The sequence below is a fragment of the Pan troglodytes genome, chromosome 10 (assembly GCF_028858775.2).
Source record: "Pan troglodytes isolate AG18354 chromosome 10, NHGRI_mPanTro3-v2.0_pri, whole genome shotgun sequence".
In the NCBI taxonomy this organism is placed as follows: domain Eukaryota; kingdom Metazoa; phylum Chordata; class Mammalia; order Primates; family Hominidae; genus Pan; species Pan troglodytes.
Window position 1 is genome coordinate 134760432 of NC_072408.2, and position 25216 is coordinate 134785647.

General features: G+C 40.8%; 2 long non-coding RNA genes across 9 annotated transcripts in view; one reads left to right on the forward strand and one right to left on the reverse strand.

Annotated features, from left to right (window-relative positions):
* The window catches only part of LOC100609891 (uncharacterized), a 44859-nt gene extending 30671 nt beyond the window's left edge, over nt 1-14188 (forward strand). The window contains exons 4-5 of one of the 2 annotated variants that reach the window (XR_001708403.4): nt 4146-4242; nt 13604-14188. This is a non-coding gene — a long non-coding RNA (uncharacterized LOC100609891). Of the gene's footprint in view, nt 1-4145; nt 10790-13603 lie in introns of those variants that run through there. The other variant, XR_128560.7, reaches the window with a different exon arrangement.
* LOC112205021 (uncharacterized) overlaps nt 1-25216 on the reverse strand; it is a 207468-nt gene that overhangs the window by 169277 nt on the left and 12975 nt on the right. For 2 of the 7 annotated variants that reach the window (XR_008538597.2, XR_010148179.1), the window contains one exon: nt 18705-19162. The exons of 4 other annotated variants lie outside the window; for them this stretch is intronic. This is a non-coding gene — a long non-coding RNA (uncharacterized LOC112205021). Of the gene's footprint in view, nt 1-17897; nt 19163-25216 lie in introns of those variants that run through there. One more of the 7 variants, XR_008538600.2, reaches the window with a different exon arrangement.

Below are 25216 nucleotides of genomic sequence, written 5' to 3' on the forward strand. Positions count from 1 at the left end.
GAGGGAGTGCGACTCTGCCGGGGAAACTTTCAGCTTCCTGTACTGTGAGAGAATCAACCTGTATTGTTTCTGGCCATTAAGTTTGTTGTGTCTGCCTCAGGAAATGAAGGCACCCATCTAAAAGCTCCATGGTTGTTACTCTGAAGAAATGTGGTAGTAGATCCCTTAGATTTGCCAGAAAGTGCCAGAAATCTGTCATTTGCTGTCAGATGCTTTTATTTTTAATTTCATTTTTTAAATTCTTAATTTTTATTTTTTATATTTTATTATTTATTTATTTATTTTGAGACAGAGTCTCACTCCGTCAACCAGGCTGGAGTGCAGTGGTAGGATCTCAGCTCACTGCAATCTCCGCCTCCCAGGCTCAAGTGATGCTCCCACCTCAGCCTCCTGAGTGTCTGAGAACAGGCACTCCCCACCACACCAGGCTAATTTTTTGTATTTTTGGTAGAGAGGGGATTTCACCATGTTGCCCAGGCTGGTCTTGAACTCCTGAGCTCAGCAATCCACCTACCTCAGCCTTCCAAAGTGCTGGGATTACAGGCTTGGGCCGTTACACCTGGCCTTAGATCCTTTTATTTTTAAATGTCAGCAAACAACTGATTTTTTTCCCTCAGTTCTTTGCAGGCCAGCGTGTAAGGGGGAAAGCAGGTAAGAAACAAGTCTCCGGGGGCAAGCACAGGCTCCAAGTAGCACATTAAGAACCTAGATTTGATTTCGAATTTGAGCTGCATGGAATTGTTCCAGGTGAGTGGTGAGTTCTGCCTGATGGGGTGGCAGTTGTTGGTCCTGAATATTTTTACTGTCCTCCTAATTCAAGGCCAGAGGAACCATCTTTTTCTTTTTTTTTTTTTTTTTTTGAGACAGTGTCTCGCTCTGTCCCCCAGGCTGGAGTGCAGTGCGCAATCTCGGCTCACTGCAAGCGCCGCCTCCCGGGTTCACGCCATTCTCCTGCCTCAGCCTCCTGAGTAGCTGGGACTACAGGTGCCCGCCAACACACCCAGCTAATTTTTTTTGGATTTTTAGTAGAGACGGGGTTTCACCGTGTTAGCCAGTATGGTCTCGATCTCCTGACCTTGTGATCTGCTCATCTCAGCCTCCCAAAGTGCTGGGATTACAGGCGTGAGCCACCCCGCCCGGTGGGACCATCTTTTGCTACTTCAGACATGGACCTATGTCTCAGCCTAGAAGTGTGGAAGAATGAACCTGGATCGTTGAGTAGAAGGCACATCACGCAAAACACTGAAACTGCCTTTGCAAAAATCAGGGTAGTGAGAGAAGGTCTTGCATGACTGACTCCATCTTGCCTCAAGCCTCACAAGCCAGCTATCTTCACTCATTCCTGAGCACAGGCCAAGCTAACCATTGGAGGAATTTATAGTTTAACTTAGAGCAAGGATGACAATAGTCCCTTCCTAAAACAAATTCCTCCTTACTCAGGGACCAAAAACTAATGAAAGGCCTCAAGATGAGGATCATGGGAGGAGTCTGAATTCTGCTAAAATGTAGGCAGTTTCTATCATCCTTACTACTCAGGAGTCATGTGGCCAGCGGTCACAAGATTTGAGCCTTCCCCAGTTGCTCCTATGGATAACATCACTACTGTAGAACCTAAGATTGGTCTCTTGAGATGTTTTTCAGACCTCTGCATTCTGGCAATCAACTGACCTCACCTGGACTCACGAGTCATGACTGAACCGGTCCTGTGGCCCCACCTGGGGATAAACTCAGCATACAAGGATCATTTTCCACACCTCTATGATTTCATAGGCAACCAATCAACGGCACCCATTTTCTAGCCTCCTGCTCGCCAAAGCGTCTTTGAAAAATCCTAACCTCTAAGCCTTCGGGGAGACTGATTTGAGTAATAACTCTGTTCCCTGCATGGCTGGTCTAGTGTCAATTAAACTCTTTCTTTACTGCCATACCATAGTCTCAGCGAATTGGTTTTGTCTGTGCAATGGGCAGGAAGAACGTGTCTGGTGAGCATCTCCACACATTCAGAAATTGTCCATCTAAGACAATGGAGTTATTTTCACCCTCAACAAATGCCTCAACTCTGTGACATTTTAAGCAAATCTTAACTTTGACTTATGAATTCAAGAAGGAAAAAAAAAAGTAAGAAAATGTTGATTGTAATAGTTCCTCTGAACGTCCTTCCCCCTGGGGACAGGCTCCCTTGCTGTTGTGTGGTCACTGTTCCTATTAACCTAATGAAATCTACACTTGCAAATGAAGTCCTGGGGTCCACACTAAATGTTCACAGTCTGGCCACATGCTAATATTCCATGTGCTAGCCCATATCTTTAAATAGACTCATGGAAATGTGTTGAATGATATAACAGAATAAAAATCAAGCTTAACTTAAAGATGAGTCTTTTTTCTGTATGAGGAAACAAAGCAACTGAACATTTCTTTGCACTTTATGTTAAATTAAATGCTAACATGTACAGAAAAAAGAAAAAATGCACTCTGATGATGAAGGGACTGAATCAAATTCACAACCAGGGTCTTTTTTTTTTTTTTTTTTTTTTGAGACAGAGTCTCACTCTGTCGCCCAGGCTGGAGTGCAGCAGTGTGATCTCGGCTCACTGAAACCTCTGCCTCCCGGGTTCAAGCGATTCTCCTGCCTCAGCCTCCCGAGTAGGTGGGGCTATAGGCACGTGCCTGTAGTACATGCAGTATAGTACTGGCATGCCTGGCTATTTTTTGTATTTTTAGTAGAGACAGGGTTTCACCGTGTTAGCCAGGATGGTCTCGATCTCCAGCCAGGGTCGTTTTAGTGAATGAGAACTGTGAATCGGAACCCACAAAAAACATTTTTAGCAATCAGTTGGCTTTTATTTTATTTGAAGATAATCTCAGCCATTTGCTTTGCATTGGAATTCATTTTGTTTTGATCTGTTTTGCTAACAAATCAGGCATTCAGTTTTGCGCACCACAGGGGCAGGCAGCATACGTGTTTTCTAAACCAGTGTCTACCCATTGCTTTGCAGAACACCAGACGTGGGTGCTCCAATCCACGTAGTGTTGAGGCAGTGAAGTTTGTGTTCCAGGAACTTCAGAACTCCTGAATGTATTGGTGTTGATAAAAGGTGATGAGATGAAGTAGAATGACCATAAACTTAGAGGTTGGTAACATGTGTCCTAGCCCCTTGTCTGCGGTAAATCTCAGGAAAACAATACGCCCTTCTTGGGTTTCATTATCTCATCTGTAAATGAAACTGTTAGACAAAGTCAGCACAGAGGACACATGCTTTGGCTGGAATGTGAGATAATTTTAGGTGTCATCACTCTTAATGTTAAATAATATGGCTGGGCACGGTGGCTCACGCCTGTAATCCCAGCACTTTGGTAGGCCGAGGTGGGTAGATCACGAGGTCAAGAGACCCAGACCATCCTGGCTAACATGGTGAAACCTCATCTCTACTAAAAATACAAAAATTAGAGCACGGTTGTAATCCCAGCTACTCAGGAGGCTGAGACAGGAGAATCTCTTGAACCCGGGAGGCGGAGGTTGCAGTGAGCTGAGGTCACGCCACTGCACTCTAGCCTGGCGACAGAGCAAGACTCCGTCTCCAAACAACCAAAAATGTTAAATGATATTATGAGGAATCATTTCCCATTAGCATCTTCTTTTATCCTTCTGGTGATACGAAAGGATCATCTTTTTTGTAATAGCATTTTTTCACACTTTTTGAGCTCCTATTTAAAACAGCAAATCCATGTTCAGAATTTTGGAGGTATGATTATGTAGGTAGGGCACTATAAAATTGTTCATCTTTATTATATTTATTTTTATGGCAAGATGTAGTGATTTTTTTAACTAAAAGTTCAAGAAAAGGTTCGTTTTTAAGTAGATGAATTTAAACACAACAGTGTGTCAATTTATGGACAAATACTGAGAAACAGCATAGGTAGAACTCAGGAGCGGCAATATTTGCTGGTAGTGCATAAGTCAGTGATATTCATGGGACCCTGCATGCCGGTGTGTCCGGACCCTTGTCATCTTAATATTGGACCTCTCTGTCTACTGTGTATTCACCTTTCTTTCTAAAAGTGCTGTAGTTTTCTTGGAAGTGGAAAAATAAATATACCTAAACACACACACAAACAAAAACTGCATGGATCAATTTCTCTTACAGGTAGACATCACCTTGTGACTCAACAGCAGCCAATAAGATGGAAATAAAGGCCATGAAGTTATCGGATGGCATCTACAAGGAATACTTAGATGAGGAGGTGACTCTGGTAGCAATTGTTCTTTTGTCTTTCTCACCTTCCTTCTTGTCCTGTCTGGGATGCTGAAGTGATGGCTGGTATACAGATTCTCTGTTGTGATGTTGAGATAAACATGAGAATAAAAGTCAGCAATTACAGATGGCAGAGAAGAGAGAGAAAGATAGGATGTAGGTGGATATTGATGGAACTAAGTTTCTATTGCACAAGTTCTACCACTAACCTCTGGACTTCATGATATGTGAGGGAGAAATAAACTCCTATTTTAGAAGAGATCTATGTTACCTGCAACTGAACGGAATGCTTAATTGGCACATCCTATGTGCTCCAAACCTTCCTTAATTTCTGTGTGTAAGGCATACTTAGTCTTTACCCATTATTCTGTTCACATTCATTCACTCGATCAGCCTCCCAACTCTACAGTAAAGAGTTTACTATAGTTTACTCTATTAGTAAGGGAGATTCTGGAGCAAGCCCCACAAATCATAGATTGAATACCCATTCATCAAGAGAGAGATTTAAAGATACTTCTATCCAAACACATTTTAAATTTCCAGCACCTTTGAGGTGGTGGAGGTTCATGGTGGTTGATAGGTTTAAATGACTTGTGATTCAAGCTCCATATTATAATGTAACAGTGCAAAAGTTCATTTTTTAAAATTTATTTTACTTTAAGTTCTGGTATACATGTGTAGAACATGCGGGTTTGTTACATAGGTATACATGTGCCATGGTGGTTTGCTGCACCTATCAAACCGTCACCTAGGTTTTAAGAACCACATGCATTAGGTATTTGACCTAATGTTCTCCCTCATGTTGCCCCCCACTCCCTGACAGGGCCCAGTGTGTGATGTTCCCCTCCCTGTGTCCATGTGTTCTCATTGTTCAACTCCCACTTATGAGTGAGAACATGTGGTGTTTGATTTTCTGTTCCTGTGTTAGTTTGCTGAGAATGATGGCTTCCAGCTTCATCCATGTCCCTGCAAAGGACACGAACTCATTCTTTTTTATGGCTGCATAATATTCCATGAGTCTGGATTTGGTTACAGATAGAGCTGGACGAGCCTTAGCTATATCTAATGGCTTTTGACATGTTATATCAATTTCTTACTGCTTTTGTAAATGAATATATTAAGAAGAAAAAATTACAAATGACCCTTTCTTTACAAACTTTTAGGGTAATCAAGTTCAGTTATTAAAAAATGGATGTTTGCAACATTCATAGTAATTATTTTCAGAAAATTAAAAATGATTAAAAATTATATTTTCATCCCATTCAGATATTATATATTTAACTGTGAGATAATTCTCAGAGATAAATGTCAACTTTTAAAAAATGCTAAATAAATTAAATCAAAATATCCACTCTAAAATAAATAAATTAGCTCCGATTATTTCTTCTTTTTAAATTTTTCCTTATAGTTGTAAAAATAAAGTGAACGTTTTGGCTCATTTCCTCATTAAAGTTTGAATTTTCCAGTCACCAGTGTTTTGTTCTTTCTTACAAATGTTTACGTGCCTGGAATGAGAACATTACCCTGTAGAATATTTGGTGGTAGAAGTCCTTCCAATGAGGGAGCAAGCAGGATGCCAGCTTAGAATGATTATATAGGCAATAAACTCAAATGTTAATAGGTGTCGAGGAAAGCAGTGTGAGTGGGTTTGGGAGGCTGATCATAAGGCAATAGGGAATGGTGAGGACTGTGGCAAATGAGGGAGCTTCTGCTCTGCCTAATGTGGGGCACCCAGGACACAACTCCAGAGGCTTCTTTTTTGTGACGTCTTTCAATATGTAGGGAAAAGTGGAAAAAAAAATCTTGTTTTTTAAACACTGTCATAATAGCAACATAAAATACACTTCTATGACCTATATCCCATCTGTGTGTCTGCACGGGACTCAGTGACCTCAGTCTCTTAGGACTAGTGAATAATAAGAGATGTCAGAAAAGAATGGGCTGGGGATAAGTGGAAGTTGACTTCTGGTCTCAGAAGAATAAAAAAGACAAAGAGATGGGATCCCATCTTTCAATGTACCTTCCGTCTTTGAAGTGAGTCTAATAGCTGGAATAGAGAAGGACTTAAAGCTAATAAAAGTTAGAATGTTATTAATGCAATTTTTAATTGTTACCAGAAAATAATGCAATTCTTAGTTATCACCAACCTTCCAATATAAGAATATTTCTCCTAATTTTCTTCCTTTCTGCCCTTCACTAAACATAAACCCAGAACCATGGAAGTCAATTCCTTCTCCCTGGCACTGCTACTCATGACCCATATTAAGTATTCAAGTCTTCTAAATTATTTTACTCTCCATACAAAGAAAATAGCATGAGTATTTATAAGTGAGGACAACTCCCAATATACATGACAGAACTCTAACTCAACTTAACCATAAAGATACATCTTTTTTCACCTAACAAGAAGTCAAGTAGGAATGGCTTTGGGGGAAGTTGATCCAAGGGCTAAATATTGTACCCAAGGCCCCAAGTTCTTTCCATCTGTCTGATCCTTCATTCTTGGTGATGACTTTGTCCTCACAAGGGCTGCAAATGGCTGTAGCAATCCCAAGTGTCTCATTCAGACGTAAGAGCAGGCATAAGAAATGACCATTTCATCCTGTGTCTCTTTCTTAGGAATCAGGACATTTCTCTCCCGGATACCCACAAACAGAACTTCCTTGTCATTGGCCAAAATTGGGTCACATAACCATTTACACCCTCACTGGAAATGAGGATAGAATTAGCCCATTCCTCGAGTTGGAGTGAATTCAGATTCTCCTGGGGTACATGCTGTATGTAGAAAGAGTAGATGTCTTAACCAAATCATAATTCAGAACAGTTGGTGGATAGGTAACCAAAGTGTGTATAGGATTATTGTCACAATTTTGGGTTCTATCTTCTAGTCTCCTGTTTTCCAGTTCTTATAAGCCAACCAGATTGACCATGCCAGCTCACTCTTGTTTCTTGATTTCACTCAAAACAAGAAAACCTAGAGATTCTACTTGAAGCCAAACAATAGCAACATAAAAGAAAAGTACCAAAAAATAAGTCTTGCAAAAATCCAAAACGCTGACAACACCAAATGCTGCCGAGGAGGTGGAGAAACAGGAAGTCTCCTTCATTGTTGATGGGAATGCAAAATAGTATATTCACCTTGGAAGACAGTTTTGCAGTCTCAAAAAACTAAACGTATGCTTACTATACAATCTAGCATTCACGCTCCATAGCATTTACCCAAAGAAACTGAAAACCTGTGTCCACACAAAAACCTACTCATGAATGTTTATAGCAGCTTTATTCATAATTAACAAAATTTGGGATGTCTTTCAATAAGTAATGGATACGTAAACAGATATATCCGGACAATAGGATATTATTCGGCTTTACAAAGACATGAGCTATCAAGTCCTGAAAAGCTACTAGAGAACTTTAAATGTGTATTTAAAGAAGCCAATCACACAAGGCTACAACCCATATGATTCCAACTATGTAACTTTCTAGAAAAGGCAAATTAAAAAGATAAGTGGTTTCCAGAGACTGGGAAAATGTACAGGTAAGTGTATGAAGCACAGAAGATTTTTAGAGCAGTGAAACTACTCTGTATGATAATATAATGGAGGGTACAAGTCATTATATACTTGTCAAAACCCGCAGAATGAACAACACCAAGGGTTACTGATGTAAGCTGTGGCTTTGGGTGATAAGAATGTATCAGTGCTGGTTCATCAATTGTAACAAATGTACCACAATCATAACAAACAATTATAGAGACGTTGATAGTCCAGCAGGTCATATCGGAACATGGGTTGGGGCAGGAGGTATGCAGGAGTTTTCTGTCCATTCTCCTCAATGGGCTCTGAATTTAAAATGGCCCTAAAAATAAAGTATTTTTAATTTTTTTTTCATTCTGACTTTTTTTTAACTTTAAGTTCAGTGGTACATGTGCAAGTTTATTATATAGGTAAACCTGTGTCACAGGAGTTGGTTGTACAGATTATTTCATCTAGGTATGCCTGTTTCACCCAGGTATTAAGCCTAGCACCCATTAGTTATTCTTCTTGGTCCTCTCCCTCCTTCCACCCTGCACCCTCTGGTAGGACCCTGTGGCTGTTTTTCCCCTCTATGTGTCCATGTGTTCTCATTATTTAGCTCCCATTTATAAGTGAGAACATACTGTATTTGGTTTTCTGTTTCTGTGTTAGTTTGCTAAGGATAATGGCCTGCAGCTCCATCCATGTTCCTGCAAAGGACATGATCCTGTTCTTTTTTACGGCTGCATGGTACTGCATGGTATATTTGTACATTTCTTTATCTAGTCTACCACCGATGGGCATCTCGGTTGATTCCATGTCTTTGCTATTGTGAGTAGTGCTGCAATGAACATTAGCATGTGTGTGTCTTTAAGATTAGAATAACTTATATTCCTTTGGGTATATACTCAGGAATAGGACTGCTGGGTAGAATGGTAGTTCTGTTTTTAGGTTTTTGAGGAATTGCCACACTGGTTTCCACAATGGTTGAAGTAATTTACACTCCCACCAACAGTGTTTAAGTGTTCTTCTGTCTCTCCAATCTCACCAGCACCTGTTATTTAAAAATCATGTTCTTCAGCCATCACATTTTATCAAGGCAAAAACTGAGTCCCAGCTTAAAAGGAGTGGATGGGTCAGAGGAGACTCCAATCTCATTCTAAGTGCCCTGAGTGCATGGATGTCCACTGCAAACTGGAAGAGAACTGCTGGGAGGTTTTCTTCCTTCCACTGGGAGGAAGCGATTATAACAATGCCCTTCCACCTATGCCTGTTACTTGTATTTCTGATCCAGATAAAAGCATGACATTACAAATGGATTTGTGGGGAATTCATGTTTTGAAACATTAACTGATTTTTCCTTGGTATTTCTTCTTACTCTTCACTCTTTTTCACATTTGTGAGGTCAACTCACCTAGCATTCATGGCATTGGAGAAGAGGTGATATGTCAAAGGAAAGCCTCCTGGATTTTAAAATTCTGAATTCTAAAATAACTCAGAACATATCATTTAAAAATTGATAAAGTCGAGGAAGGTTTTCTGTCTTCAAGACCAGGCAAGATACAGAGAAAAAAGAGGACCTGAAAGAAACTGAGGCTCTGGTGGGAAGGGTTGGTTACATTGTAAACTTTGTCTCAGTCTTGACTTTGGAAGTCACTGCGGGTGGGATTTCTGAATTGATGGAGAGTAACATTCAGGTATCTAATAGCAAGGGTACTTATAAAAAGTAATATAAGACCGGGCACGGTGGCTTGCGCCTGTAATCCCAGCACTCTGGGAGGCCAAGGCGGGCAGATCATGAGGTCAGGAGATGGAGACCATCCTGGTTAACACGGTGAAACTCTGTCTCAAATAAAAATACAAAAAATTAGCCGGGCGCAGTGGCAGGAGCCTGTAGTCCCAGCTACTCGGGAGGCTGAGGCAGAATGGCGCGAACCTGGGAGGCAGAGCTTGCAGTGAGCTGAGATCATGCCACTGCACTCCAGCCTGGGCCACAGAGTGAGACCCCATCTCAAAAAAAAAAAAAAAAGTAATATAAATTACTGAAATAAAAAAAGAAATGTATCTTTTCTCTATACTTGAGCTTGTAGATTGACATTTGTACCTCTACAGGAACAAAGAAATTTGAGTCTTCTTATAGCCCTACCAAAGAAGAAAAAAGATTGTAAATGTTGAAGTCCTTAAAGGGCTGGACATGATCAGAGGCCTCTAAGTTGGTTATCGTAGAGACGAATAAGACAATCGACAGCCTTTTCCACTATTTCCTTTAGTTAGATTACATTAACCTTCCCATTTCACCATCGCCTGCTGATTCGCATATACTAGAAGCCTACAGTGAGAAAAGCAATATCATGATAATAAAGCAAAAGGAAAATATTGCCAATATCTGGATGTGGGACCCTAAGCCGATTACTGTCCTCTCTGATCCTCAGTCCTGTTACCCACAAAAGGAGAGTGTGGGCTGATATAGATCAACTTTTAGTTTCTTTTGGGTTAATTGTGCAATTTTATGGTTGCAAGTGAATCATTTGAAATGTGTTCTGAGCTTGAATTGATATTTATTTTTGCAACTCCATAGTAATTTTCTATAATTTCTCACAATTAATTTTATTTGACATGTGAAGAAACTTTGGTATATGCTAAACTTTAGATATTATGTTGCTATGGATCAATCCCTGGATTGAAATTCATTTTTTTAAACCTAAAACTTGAATACAGAAGATAAAATAGTCTCTGAAAAAAATAGAGCACTCAGCACTTTGGGAGGCCGAGATGGGAGAATCACTTGAGCCCAGGTGTTTGAGACCAGCCTTAGCAACAAGGCAAGACCCTGTCTCTATTAAAAAAAAATGCAAAAATTAGCTGGGTGTTGTAGTGGTGTGCAGCTGTAGTCCCAGCTACTTGGGAGGCTAAGGTGGGAGGATCACTTGAGCACAGAAGGTCAAAGCTGTAGTCAGCCATGATCACATCACTGCACTCCAACCTGGGTGACAGAGAGAGACTCTGTCTCAAAAAAAAAAAAAAAAAAAAAAAGGAAGAATCTGAATATTCACTAGATTTGTCCTGGAAGTGTTGAACCATGTTGGACAAGAGAAGACTACAAGAAACAAGGGCTGCGAAATACAGCAAGAGTGGATGAGAGCTGGGTCCTTTTTCAGGGGTTTTTCTAAAGGTGGGAGCTCCTTCACGTTCTTGGTGATGGTAGTCTTGACCCTTTCCTGCTGCAGGTGCTGAGGTGGCAGTTAAAATGGCCTTTTCCTTCCAAACAGAACTATCCAGCAGTGAGTGTCCAGACAGGGACAAGGAGTACCTTGTCCCTGAGTTCTGTGTGTACCTATATGGGTACAAGTAAAACAAACCACCCAGCAAAGTAGATGGGTTTAAGAGGTAAAAAGACTCAAATACCTCTTTTCATATCAAAAGGAAATAAATAATCGTTTTTTGTATCTTAATTAACACTGTACTTTTTAATGCAGCATCTGCTTAATAGATTTTTTTAGCCTTCCCAAGAGACAAGCAGGATTAAAACCATGCTCTGGCACAAGGAATGTGGGTTAGAATTTGCTCCCTGAGGAATGATCTAGACAGCGTCAGAGTTTAGTCATCAGCCTACTTCAGAGCTCAGTAAATTACAGTGCCTAGGCTGAATCTTGCCTGCTACCTATTTTTGTTAATTCAGTTTTCCTCGGAACACAGACACACGCGTTTACGTATCATCTATGACTGCCATGCAGCAGCAAAGCTTAGCATTTGCATCAAAGACCACACGGTCTGCAAACCTACAATATTTACTATTAGGTCCTTTACCAAAGATCTACACTGACCACTGGCACACATATTTATGAGCACTGATGCACAGCAAATGAATGTCACATTTGTATTTCTAAATAAATTCCTACAAGGTGAGTGGATAAGTAACAATTCTGGCTGAATAGCATCACGATGTGCAAGTGTATTTCTACCAAAACCAGTGGGCCTGGAGTCCCACACATCTTTGTCCCTAGGAGGAAGTACTGTGTGGACAGAGCCATACCCCATAGATGCCAGCCTGGCAGGGTTTTCTTAGAGTATTGGGTAGTTGGAAAAAAAAAAAAAAAAACTTGTTCATTGCCGCTCTATGGCAATACGTTTCTTTCAGTTTGCACACATAGCAAGAACTTCTCACGGGACAGCCATATCATGATGTGCTTAGAAGCATCTCAACCACCCATGCAGGTTGAAGAGTGTCCCCCTGAGGATGTGACTTTTATTTGGAAATAGGGTCATTAGGTCATTACAGATGTAATTAGTTAAAACGTGTTATATTGCAATAAGGTGAGTCCTTGATCTAACATGTCTGGTGTCCTCTTCAGAACAAGAAGACTCAGAGACAGGAATGCACAGGAGGAAAACGACGTGAATAGAGACACATGGGGACAAGGCCGAGTGATGACAGAGTCAGAGATTTGAGTGATACACCTACTAGGCAAGGAATGCCAAGCACCACCGACAGCACCAGAAGCTAAGAGAAGGGCATGAAACAGATTCTCCCTTAGATCACGCAGAGGGTGCACAGCCCTGTTGATACCTTGATTTCAGACTTCTGGCCTCCAGACCTATAAGAGAATGACCTTACGTTGTTTTAAGCCACCCTGTTTGTTGCACTTTGTTGAGATGACCCTAGGACGCTAACACGAACTCCAGACGACAGCTTGTATCTCTGATGGGCATCGGTGCCTGTAATAATTTTCTATTGCTACTATACCAAATTATCCCAAATGTAGCAGTTAGAAATACTGCACGCTTATTATCTCATAGTAGGTTAGAAGTCCAACATAGGTCTCACTGGGCTAAAATCAAGGAGCTGGCAGGGATGCAGTTTAACTTGTGGATTTTAGGGCAGAATCCAATTCCTTGCCTTTTCTAGCGTCTAGAGGTCACCCACATTCATTGGCCTCTGGCCCTCCTCCTCCATCTTTAAAGCCAGAAACTGTACATTAACATAAGTACTGCTTTTTTTTTTTTTTTTTTTTTTTAGGCTGGTCAAGTGAAGCAGCAGGAGTGGAGAAGGAACATGAGGCCTCCTTATGTGGCCATCTCTCACATTAGCCTTCTGCACTCACAGTTCCCTCCATGCACAGCTGAAAATGTTCTTCAGTTTAAAAACTGGGTGGCCGAGGCGGGCGGATCACGAGGTCAGGAGTTCAAGACCAGCCTAGCCAACATAGTGAAACCCTGTCTCTACTAAAAATACAAAAAATTAGCTGGGCATGGTGGTGGGCGTCTGTAATCCCAGCTACTTGGGAGGCTGAGACAGGATAACTGCTTGAACCCGGGAAGTGGAGGTTGCAGTGAGCGGAGATCGTGCCATTGCACTCCAGCCTGGGCGACAGAGCAAGACTCCGTCAAGAAAAAACAAAACAAAACAAAACAAAAAACTCATGTGATTAGACTGCACTCACCTAAATAAGCAGGATCATTTCCCTATCATAAGGTTCTGAACCTTAATCACATCTGCAGAGTTCCTTTTGACAGGTAAGACAATATATTCATTTTCTGAAGAGTTAGATCCAGGCAAGTTTGAGGGACTATTATTCTGCCTACCACACCCTCTCTCTAGATTGTCCTATCCCTCATGGTGTCTGACTTCCTCCAAGAACTGCAAAGGAAAGGGATTACATTTTTTATTTCTTCACTCCTGGATGCTCCTTGGTCCTCATGCAAACCTGCCCACTGTGTCTCCAAAAGAATTCCAACTATGTATTTCAGGGAAACCAAATATGAGAGCTGTAAGGAACTTTTCTTAAAAGCCTCTGACATCTCCCCTTTCTGTCTCCTTTCTCCTTTCTCCTCTAGCTAACCTGAAACAGGCGTGATGGTTACTTCCAGCCACTGTTGTGGACCAAGGGAAGGCAGAGCTCTGCCTAGTGTCAGGGAGGGAGAATGTCTGAAGCAGCCTGATCCCTGATGTCCTTTAGGCTGTCATACCGGACCTGTGCAGCATCCATCCAGACTTCTACCATATTAGAACCAAATACACTTTTATCTTATTTAAACCACTCTTTGTTTTAAATCTGTCTATTAATAGGAAGCCAAACTAATCCTATCTGATGCAAGAAAGAGAATAGAATTCTAAGAAACCCATCTTCATTGGCCAATAATTTTCACTTAGCAAGATAGGTCACAGTAATTCATCTTTCCTGGAGTATTCCAAATAAAGCATAAACTTAGGAATAAAACTACTGTGGTTGAGGATTGAAATTAGTAATGGAGTGACATTTTGTGTCAATTTTTGTCAAATATATGTCCTAAGAAATTGTTTCATTAGCTAGCTATTTAAATGAGTGATAATATCTGTACTTATATCTGATTTATCATGGTCCTATGGGCAGCTGTTACTTCTGGAGAATCTGCTTAGAAGACAAAAAATAAAAACTAAAGTCTGTTCACACTTAAGAGTCTAAGGTTCCTGGCATTTGTCAGTGTTGTCCTTGGCTTTGCTGCTGGGAAGTGGGTGGGAAAGAGGCCACATGCAGGGGCCAGGAATGGCCATAGACTAGGGTGGGACAGGAGAGTAGAGCTGGGATGAGGACAAGCAGGTCACTGGGTTTTAAGGACCCAAGTCTAGGAGGTGGTAACATTACCCTATGTTTGAGACCAATTGAGGCAGAGACAGGATCACTCAGGGGTGGGGGAGATGATAGTGAAAGGAGCAAGGGGTGAGAGAAAATGATAAACTCTTGCTCCAATGTGTGACAGTTAAGTTTAGTCCACACAAGCACCTCTAAGGATTGGGTGGGGTCAAACCATTTTACAGATGAGGAATCAGAGGCTGAGAGCTGAATGCATTTGTCAGTCATACATGTAGTGAGTCGTGAGGCCAAAGTATGAATTGAGGTCATTTTAACAGCAGAGATTGTGTTCTCTTCACCATACTGATAACAAGGGACCAGGTTTGACTGAGGATATCATCTGCCTCCTGCTAGTGTTGGAGTTGGTTCTCGGGGCAGCTGTCCTCAAACTGCTCCACGCCATAGACCTGTCCAGGCGGTGAACTGTGTTCACGTGACCACCACTCATGCTCCAACTCATTACCATGCTCAGGTTCAAGAGTGTCCCTGAAAGCCCATTTTCCTGAACATGTCTGTCATTTTAAAAGTTGGAAAGTTTTATACACACACACACACACACACACACACACACGCACACAAGCACACAAGCACTTTCTTTATCTACTCATCTGTGGATTCAGGATCCAGGTTGTTCCCACATCTTGCCTACTGGGAATAATGTTGCAATACCACGGGGATGCTAGCATCTCTTTGAGGTTCCAATTCAGTTCTGTGGGAAGAATCCATCCCAGGCTCTGATACACAGCATCGTGCCTATAGATAATGACGCTATATTTTACACCTAAAATCTATTAAGAGGGTAGATCTCATTTTAAGTGTTCTTGCCACAATAAAAGAGGAAATAGTGTTTTTAAAAAATCTATATCTAAATAGTCACATTTAATCTATTTTTGGTTGTCAAAAAGCAGCCCCTTTCTGTCTTACGTTCAACCCACGTGTCTGAGAAGGTCAAGGCACCTGTATTTCAGGTCATTCAGGTTGTTCAACTTGGTCAAGTATTTTCTTTATTTTATTTGAAAATACAGGATGCCATCCTGTCACTTAGGCTGGAGTGCAGCAGCAGGATAAGCTCACTGCAGCCTCAGACACCTGGGCTCAGGCAATTCTGCCTCAGCCCCTAAATAGCTAGAATTCCAGGTGCAGCTGCAACACCCAGCTGATTTTCTTTATTTTCTTATTTTTTGTAGAGACAGCCTCTCCCTATGTTGCCCAGGCTGGTCTCGAACTCCTGGCCTCAAGCAATCCTCTTGCCTCAGCCTCCCAAAACCTTGGTATTATAGGCGAGTGCCACTGCACTTGACCCAACAAGTGTTTTCTGTGGAATGTGAGGATAAGACAAAAACTTCCATACACAACTCGCATATATTAAACACGACCAATTACCAGGCCTTCCGCTAAGAATTTTCACATGTCTCCTTATTTAATCTTCTCACCCTACCGGGTAGTTATTACTATAATTTTATTGATGGGAAAATAGGTGTTAAAGATGTTTAATGACTGACCAGGGCCACATGGTGGAGACTGGTTGGGACAAGGGTTTTTGTGACACACACATCTATGTTTTCAACGCTCTAATATGAAGACAGAGGCATCTGTTCAATGAGGGGAGAAATCTCAGGCATCATGCAAAAATGAAAGTGACATTTTCAGAGAGATAAATCTATAAAATATTGTTCGGTGATACTTTAAAAGAGTTTTGGGAAAACTGAAAATTACAAACCTTGCTCCATTTCCTTAAATTCGGTGTTGGCTAGAAAGTAGCGCTGAAGCCAACAGCAAGAAGTTTCAGTTAATCGTTTTATTAAGGGACCTGTGGACTCAAGTGCTTGGCGTGGAGAATACTTCCCATCATGGTACAGAGATAAGGAGTATGCTAGTGAATATTTATATTTATATACCAGCTACCGTGACACTTAAGTTGAATCTTGACCTGATGTATATATCATACATATACATCATAAAATTGAGATTAATGTATATCATTTATGGAGAAGGGCAAAGAGGTTTCCTGGATATGAAAAGGTTTGTTTTAATAGCTGCAGGATCACTGCCTTATAATATTGAGACTATGAATGCTCACCGTGTTTGTGAAGATGCCTTCTATTAAAAAATACATTTGATCCCTTACGAAATAATGCATGCTCCATGAGAAACTGGCTTAACCTTCAACATTGTGATCATTAACTGGCAGCCTGTGACCTCCCTGAGTTTGTTCTGTAACTCCAATATTGCAGAAGTTATCTGACTTCACTTACAAGGCAGGAAGCAACACAACTCAACTGTTGTGACTTTCCCCCTGTAGCTCACAGATAAGTCCCTTGCAAACCCAGCCCACTCATTTCCAAAAAGCAATACAAGTGTGTGTTTTCTCCACGATTCTCTTTACACAGAGAAGACAATACCATCCTGCATCTTGCAGTGCCCGTCGTCACTTTCTACTCACCAGGGGCTGCTAGTTACAGGGACGTAATAATACTTCGGAGAAAACTTCAAATGTGAACGATGGAAAAGAGTGCTCAAGAGCGCAACCTCTTTGCTGAGCTTTTTGCATAAAATGTTGTACTGGGAATATAAAGTCAGAGACAGCCTATAGAAAGAATTTATTGCAAGTGATTTTTTAACTAGAGGGAAATTGAATGTTATGTTACGGTTCCCTCACTCCATTTAAGTGTATGCGGTGTACATTGTAAGATGCCACAGATAAACCACCAGCCTCCACAAGGACTTCTATTCATTGTAAACAATGTTTGTTTCATAACTCACAGTGCCCTCTACCCAGGGGCTTCCCAGTACTTCCTCCTGCCATGTTCACGAGGAGAAGCTGGTGAAGATGGCTGTTTCGGTGCATTGCATCAGGCCAAATGACTGAAGTTTCAACAAAAGACCTCAAAAAAGAGTTCTTCAGGAGCCATTTTCTTTTACCCAAGCCATTGCTGGGATGCCGAGGGTTTCATTATTTTTCTCAATATAAATCAGAAGGTTTAAAGAGCTCTTAAAAAGAACTATGTGCACTTTCTGTGCTGAAGTTGCTTCTGCATTTATACCACCCTGATCTCCAGTTCTCATTCCTGGGAAAACCATGATGTTTTCCAGAAACAGTAATTGATACTATGTACAAGGAGTTTAAAAAACTATGCTGGCCGGGCGCGGTGGCTCACGCCTGTAATCCCAGCACTTACGGAGGCCGAGGCGGGTTGATCACGAGTTCAAAAGATCGAGACCATCCTGGCCAACATGGTGAAACCCCGTCTCTACCAAAAATACAAAAAATTAGCCGGGCGTAGTAGCGGGTGCCTGTAGTCCCAGCTACTAGGGAGGCTGAGGCAGGAGAATGGCGTGAACCCGGGAGGCGGAGTTTGCAGTGAGCCAAGATCGCTCCACTACACTCCAGCCTGGGCGACAAAGCGAGACTCCGTCTCAAAACAAACAAACAAACAAAAAACAAAAAAACCCAAAAACTATGCTATGAGCAAGTGGCACATTATTCTGTCGTCAAAGATTCAAGTCACTGGGTGAACCCTGGGGCAAAACGCATTTTAATGAAACGCCTTTTGAAAATCATAACTGGAAAAAACACGAACAGCACCTCTCTTCAATAACTGTCTATGACTGCACAAAATCATAATTATATTTGAAAAACTAAAATTTCAAAAAGCTTTGTATGAATAAGAGAAATAAAAGTTACTGGGATGTAGATGGGCAAAGACAGCTGAATTAAAAATGCTCATCTTTCATTAATCAATACATTTTTTACATAAGAAGTTTATCTTACTGGTTTGGACAAACATAGCTCAAGTATTTTACATAATCATGGGGACGATTGGGCTATGACAGTTTAATGCTATTTTGCAAAGCCATAATTTTGCTGGGGCTCAGATGAGTGAAATTTGCATGGTTGTTTTCTTAACTTCTTAATCATAGACCATCTCTGAGACCAGTATCCACATACCAGAGTTTCACATGCAGCTGTAGAGTGTTACTGGCTTCCACCTAAGAATCTTCCTTCCTCTAATTTCCAGTAAATGCTCCAAGAACAAGAACAAAGAGCCCCAGCAATGGACGATAGACACAGAGTCTGCCTGGAAATGTGTTTCCTTCACCTTTATGCTCATCTCACCTGAGCAGAATCATGTAAGAGAATCACATGGTATGAAGATTCTCTTATGTGATTTCTGAGGACTAGAAGACCACAATTGCATGTTTTGTGAACTAGGCTTTTTAATTATTCTTGATTTCCGTAACGAATGTGATTTCAGAGACAGAAATCAGAAGAGAAACGAAGTAACCTACACGAGGTTGACAGATGCTCCAAGGAAACCGAGAATAAGCTCTGCTTCAACTAAAAGTCACTGATCCAGGAGTCACCTGCATTTATCAGACTCTAAAACCTATTGTTTTCCCATTATACCCCACTGCCTCTATTTTTACCAGTAGGAAGTAGAATCCTTTCCTTAAAGATGTGAAAAGTATGTAGGGAAAAAAAAAGGTGTGAGTTTTAAGAGTTGCTTTACTGAGAGTTAAGACAAAGAAAATAGTTTGTAAGTGAATACATAATAGTATGAGGTATTGTGTTTGGTTGAAAATAACATCAATCTCTACATCAGCGACATAAATATGTGGAGGAGTTACGTCTTCTCATCAGATGAGGCGTTTCTGGCTGTTGATGTGGCTCAATGTCGCCATCAAGAGGCCAGTATTCAGCTCTCTTTAGCCTCAATCAATATCAGCATGTGATGTTTTGCCCTCATGGCCACAAAATGGCACCTCTCTCCAGGCATCACAGCTACATCCAAAGAAAGAAAAAGGGTGGTATATTTAAAAAAAAACAAAACAAAAACAAAAAAAAACACTTTACTCAAAAAGGTTTTTCAGTTTTGTTGTTGTTGTTGTTGTTTTGCAGGGGACAGAGAGCACAGATATCTGTTCTAAGTATTTCCACTTTGCTGTCACTGGGGGTCACTGGCTCAAATTGAATCATATGGTGACTCACAGTTACAAGAAAACCTGTGAAGCATTTTGTTTTTGTTTATGTTGTTTACGTTTCTGGCTTTTCAACCTCTATAATAGAAGACAAGAGGAAAGAAAAAATAAATTCTGGTGTGCTCAATCCAAATTGTCTTCCATAGGCCTTGAATTGTGAAATTAGAGATGCTTCTAGGATCTTGAGATAGAGAATTAAAATTCTTTATTTTTGTATAGATTGAATTTTATTTCAAGTAAGTTTAGACACTATCTCAAATATTGATTTTAATAAATGAGGGTGTTTTTAAAAATGTTCCTTTATCTTCTCTACTTCCTACTCTCATTTTATACTTATTTATTTCACAAATACATTGCATGATCCAGGAAGGAAAGAGTGCTGTATTATACAATATTTTATCCACTAAAAAAGTTTATCATTAGCACAGTGGCTGTCCTGGAGCAGATATTTAATAAATGTTTGAGTGTCTGATTGAAAAAAATAAAAATAAAAACACATGGGGTTAATACTGAATGCATATATTCATTAAAATCGGCACATCATAATTAGAAGACAAGGTTGAAAAAACAATGGCAAATATGAGTTAGCTACCAAAAGGTAATAAAGTACGATAAGAAAGAAACACGCATAAGAAGAACTGCTAGTCTCAGTGAGTATTTGCCATTTCAGCACCATTTAAAAATAAATGAAGAAGTTCTGCTTCTGGCCAAGATGAACTAAGAGGGATCTACCATTTAAAAATTATGAAACAACAGCTGGAAAGACACTGGGCATCAGGTAATAAACAATGATCCCTGAGATATGGAAACAAACATATGAGCCCTGCAATTGCCCCAGCTTGCTGCCCTTAGAGTGTCCCCAGTTTGCACCATGTGACAGGAAACTGAAGTAGAATCTGGAAGAGTCTCTGAGCTGAAGAGACAGAGCTGGTGGCTGAGGAAGCATGAGGAATCTGGAGCTGATGGGAAAGGGTACAAAGCAAGGAGAGGACCCTGAAGATCTGGAAAGGGCCTCCTGGAATGTTGAGTGGATTGCTGGTCTGCACGTGTGTGGAGAACCTTCCTGTACCTGGAGAAAGAACCATTCAAAAGGATGAGGGGGAGCAGTGCCTGGTGTTCACTCAAGGGTGAAAATAGTACCTGTTCCCAACACTCAGACCAGAAAACTTCATAATCCATGGGGCATTGAGTAGAGTGCTCCAGAAGGTCTTCCCTCCATAGTAGGAAAGAATTAGCTCTAGACTGAGTGTATTAGTCCATTTCCATGCTGCTGGCAATTTACTGGGCATTTACAGTTCCACTTGGCTGGGGAAGCCTCACAAACATGGCGAAAGGCAGGAGGAGCAAGTCACATCTTACATGGATGGCAGCAGGCAAAGAGAGAGATTGGGCAGGGATACTACCCCTTATAATACTGTCAGATCTCATGAGACTTATTCACTGTCATCAGAACAGCATGGTAAAGACCTGCCTCCATGATTCAGTTACCTCCCACCAGGTCCCTCCCACAACACATGAGAATTCAAGATGAGATTTGGGTGGGGACACAGCCAAATCATATCATTCTGCCCCAGCCCCTCCCAAATCTCATGCCCTCACATTTCAAAACCAATCATGGCTTCCCAACAGTGCCCCAGGTCTTAACTCATTTCAGCATTAACTCAAAAGTCCACAGTCCAAAGTTTCATCTGAGATAAGGTAAGTCCCTTCTGCCTAATAGCCTGTAAAATCAAAAGCAAATTAGTTACTTTTTAGACACAGTGGGGGTACAGGCATTGGATAAACATAGCCATTCCAAATGGCCAAAACAAAGGGGCTACAGCCCCATGCAAGTCTAAAATCCAGTGGGGCAGTCAAATCTTAAGGCTCAAAAATGACCTTTGACTCCCTATCTCACATCCAGGTCATGCTGACGCAAGAGGTAGGTTCCCATAGTCAGGAAGTTCTGCCCCTGTGGCTTGGCAGGGTATAGCTTCCCTCCTGGCTGCTTTCATGGGCTGGCGTTGAGTGTCTGCAGCTTTTCCAGGCAAACAGTACAGGTTGTTGGTGGATCTACCATTCTGGGGCCTGGAGGATGGTGGTCCTCTTCTCACAACTCCACTAGGCAATGTCCCAGTAGAGAATCTGTGTGGGGACTCTGACCCCACATTTCCCTTCTGCACTGTCCTAGCAGAGGTTCTCCATGAGTGCCCTGCCCCTACAGCAAACTTCTTCCTGTACATTCAGGCATTTCCATACATCCTCTGAAATCTAGGCAGAGGTTCCCAAACCCCATTTCTTGACTTCTGTGCACTCACAGGCTCAACTCCATGTGGAAGCTGCCAATGCTTGGGGCTTGCACCCTCTGAAGCCACAGCTCAAGCTCTACATTAGCCCCTGTCAGCCACAGCTGGAGCGGCTGGAATGCAGGACACCAAGTCCCTATGCTTCACACTGCATGAGGACCTGGGCCCACAAAACCATTTTCTCCTAGGCCTCTGGGCCTGTGATGGGAGGGGCTGCTGTGAAGACCTCTGACATGCCCTGGAGACATTTTCGCCGTTGTCTTGGGGATTATTATTTGGCTCCTCATTATTAATGCAAATTTCTGCAGCCGCCTTTAATTTCTCCTCCGAAAATGGGGGGGTTTTCTTTTCTATCACATTGTCAGTCTGCAAATATTCCAAATTTTATGCTCTGCTTCCCTTATAAAACTGAATGCCTTTAACAGCACCCAAGTCACCTCTTGAATGCTTTGTTGCTTAGATATTTCTTCGGCCAGAAACCCTAAATCATCTCTCTCAAGTTCAAAGTTCCATAAATCTCTAGGGTGAGGGCAAAATGCCACCAGTCTCTTAGCTAAAACATAACCAGAGTCACCTTTGCTCCACTTCCCAGCAAGTTTCTTGTCTTCATCTGAGACCACCTCAGCCTGGACTTTATTGTCCATATCTCTATCAGGCTTTAGGTTAAAGCCATTCTCTAGGGAGTTTCATACTTTCCTACATTTTTCTGTCTTCTTCTGAGCCCTCCAAATTGTTCCAACCTCTGCCTCTTAGGCCCAGTTCTAAAGTCGCTTCCACATTTTCAGGTATCTTTTCAGCAGTGCCCCACTCCCGGTACCAATTTACTGTATTAATCCGTTTTCACACTGCTGATAAAGACATACCTGAGGCTGGGCAATTTACAAATGAAAGAGGTCTAATTGGACTTACAGTTCCATGTGGCTGTGGAAGCCTCACAATCATGGCAGAAGGCAAGGAGGAGCAAGTCATGTCTTACATGGAGGCAGCAGGCAAAGAGGGAGATTGGGCAGGGAAACTCCCCCTTATAATACTGTCAGATCTCATGAGACTTACTCACTATCACGAGAACAGCATGGGAAAGACCCACCTCCATGATTCAATTACCTCCTACCTCATCCCTCCCCACAACCCGTGGGAATTCAAGATGAGATTTGAGTGGGAACACAGCCAAACCATATCACTGAGTATTGCTCTGGTCCCACCTGAAAAACCATAAAGGCAAGAACCAAAGGAATCAAATTTTTTCCAAAAAACTTAATTGAATCCCAGAACAATATTCAAAATGTGCCAGAATATAAAAATAGCACACAAGCAAGGCAAAATGTTTAACAGCTGGCATTCAAACAAAGACTATTAGGCATGAAAACATGACAGAAACTCACCATTCATCATGAGGAAAATAATCAGTCAACACAGGCTTCAACTGACACAGAGTTAGGATTAGCAAAGAAGAGCATTAAAACAGATATTATAAACCTATATGTTCAAAAGTTAAACAGAGACATGAAAGATATTTAAAAAGACAAATTGGACTTTCCAAGATGGAAATTCCAAGTGCCTGAGATACTGAGATAAAATACACACACACACACACACACGCACATACATACACACACAGACATATACACACAAACACACACACACACACACACACACATGCTGGAAGGGGTTAATAGTGATTAGACATTGCAAAAGAAAATATAACTGAATTTTCATGCATAACAACATAAAATACCCAAAATGGAACATTGAGAGAAAAAGAATCCCTCCCCCTACCCACCCAAAATGGAAAGAAGGTTAGTGAGGTGTGGAACAACTTAAAGCAGCTTAGTATGAGAAGAGAGAGGAAAAGTAAATATTTGAAAAAATAATGGCCAAATGCTCTTCCAACTTAATGAAAACAAGAAACCCACCAATCCAGGAAGCACAACCAACTCCTACATTCTACATGATCATATTTCATCTTTATCCAGCACAGTGGGAAGCACTGTAGACAATCAATCAACTGATGAGTTAAATTACACTGTTGCACATGAAAATATACAGCAATGTTGGTTTATAGAGGTTCATTTTAGATAAACTACCTTTTATTATTTTTTAAATTCGCTCTTATTTATAAAAGTTGTCCATGATTTAACACCAAATATCACAATAAACAGCTACTCGGGTGAGAAAATGTTTATGTTGATAAGAAAATTCACCACGGAATAACGTTGCAAAATCCCTGAAGAGCTTATGGCTTTCTTCGGTGGGTGGAAATGCATACATGATGTGGACTCCAGCAGAAGACAACAACCAACTCTGACTTCATTAACGTAGCTAAGGCATATGATCTTAGTCATATCACCAATCTTATTTTAATGTATGATTCAAGATGGCTACTTGAATATTTAATTTCAGGCAAAATGTAAAGGGAATAGATTTATGTCTTAAAAGTACGGGTTTTGTAGGCAGACTAGCTTAGTTGTAATTCCAGCTCTGACATTAGCTGTTTAGTCTTGGGTGATTTATTTAAACTCTCTGTACCTCAGCTTCCTGCTGTAAAATGGGATTTAAAATGTTAACTATTATAAGGAAGAGATAAATATTGTAAAACACATTAATAACATGTATTGAAAGTTGACTTATTTAAAAAGAGCCCATTTCATCTGTGTCTGCCATTATATGCTTATTTCAATATTAAATCCATTCCATTGTATTATCACATCATAGGTTTTTTTTTTTTCTCCTTTACACCTGACATTTCAAAGGCAGGAAGTTGTCTGCACTTCTCCTTTCTCATTGAGACAGGTGCTAGTAGAAGTTCTTGATTGGGGGAGAAGCACATATACTTTAGCCCATTTAAAAATAAGACATTTATTTCAAATGGGGCAACATACCTAAATTTCTCTTTGACAACATCCTCACCCTGACTCAAATGCCACTCTGTCAGTAAGGATGTTAACCAGCTGATAAGACTATACGCTTGTGATGTTTTATCTATTTCTATCCTTAACCACTCAAAAAAATATCTTTTTTATTGAGGTATAATGTATATGCAATAAAATCTATCCTTTTTAGCGTGCATTTCTCAGTTTTGACAGATGCACATAGTTATGTAATTACCGCTACACTCAAAACACAGAATCATCACATTACCCTAAGAAATACTGCACACTTCTTTGTCTGCTGCATCTGGGGGAGTCATTCACTCTCCAGAGCCCCAGGCCTTACACAGGGGTCAAATCTTCTCTTCTATAATTATGCCCCCTCCAGAAGGCCATAGAAATGAAAACATATGGTGCAGAGCCTGCTTTTACTTATTATAATGAATTTCAGATATATGTATATTGTTATATGTTATTCGTCATTCATTCCTTTGATGTATGGTAAACACAGGAAAATGTGTTCAACATAACTAGCCATTATTGAAATGCTGATTAAAACTACAATGAAATACCACATTAAAACAACTCACATTACCAAGAATAGAAGAAACAGAGCAGCTAGAACACTTATACAATACCTGTGGGAACAGCAATTGAAAGAGCCACTTTAGAAAAATGCCCCAAAATTTCTTACAATGTTAAACA